Source organism: Arachis duranensis, chromosome 2 (genome assembly GCF_000817695.3).
Source record: "Arachis duranensis cultivar V14167 chromosome 2, aradu.V14167.gnm2.J7QH, whole genome shotgun sequence".
In the NCBI taxonomy this organism is placed as follows: Eukaryota; Viridiplantae; Streptophyta; class Magnoliopsida; order Fabales; family Fabaceae; genus Arachis; species Arachis duranensis.
This window is the reverse complement of record NC_029773.3, coordinates 68976200-68976418: the sequence shown is the minus strand read 5'-3', so window position 1 is coordinate 68976418 and position 219 is coordinate 68976200.

Sequence of the window (219 nt, the reverse complement as noted above, 5' to 3'; positions counted from 1 at the left end):
GAGTAAAAAGGATCCAAGGCTTTGAGCATCAATGGATAGGAGGGCCCAAGGAAATAAAATCCAGGCCTAAGCGGCTAAACCAAGCTGTCCCTAACCATATGCTTGTGTCATGAAGGTCCAAGTGAAAAGCTTGAGACCAAGTGGTTAAAGTCGTGATCCAAAGCAAAAAGAGTGTGCTTAAGAGCTCTGGACACCTCTAACTGGGGACTCTAGCAAAGC